This window comes from Charadrius vociferus, unplaced genomic scaffold, assembly GCF_000708025.1.
Source record: "Charadrius vociferus isolate BGI_N301 unplaced genomic scaffold, ASM70802v2 scaffold223, whole genome shotgun sequence".
NCBI classification, from domain to species: Eukaryota; Metazoa; Chordata; class Aves; order Charadriiformes; family Charadriidae; genus Charadrius; species Charadrius vociferus.
The window spans coordinates 18,611-19,258 of record NW_009647674.1 but is presented as its reverse complement, the minus strand read 5'-3'; positions in this window follow the sequence as shown (position 1 = coordinate 19,258).

The following is a 648-nucleotide window of genomic DNA, read 5'->3' as shown; positions in this document are numbered from 1 at the left end:
CGGACCTGCCACGGGCACCGGGCCACCACAAGAAGGGGCACCAAAGGGTGGGAGGGGGGAGTGGGCAGCTCTACCATCCCCCCCGATCCTGCTCAGACCTGGCAGCGTCGCCCCACGGGGCACAGGGGGTGGCGGGGACAACGCGGGCCCCCCATCCCAGGCTGCGAGAGGACAGGACAGGGCTGCAACGACGGGCACCCGCCCCGGTGACAGCCCTTCCTCTTCACAACAAGGCAGAAGGCATCCTCCAATTAGCCTTTTAATTACCTCCTGTAATCAAAGTCTTAGAAAATCACCACCATAGACACATTCCCAGGGTGACAGGCACTCCCAGCTGGTGCAGCCTCACGCCCGCCCGGGCAGTGGCCCCCGAGGCTGTATGGGCAGCACCGGGACTCACCCACTGTGCCACCCCCCCTGTAATTAAATTCCCACAAGAGGACTATTTCATATAAAGCATTTGGCTAGAAAAGGGCTCAGAGCGGGCAGCTGGCAGGGCTGGGCAGCACCTGCCACCCCACACCGCTCTGCCACCACCCCTGGGTGCCAGGCTGGCTGCGGGGAGGCAGGGGCTGTGCCCAGGGTGGTAGGGGGGAGCTGGGGAAGCACTCCTGCCGCAGGCACGGACCCCAGGGCCAGCTGGCCCGC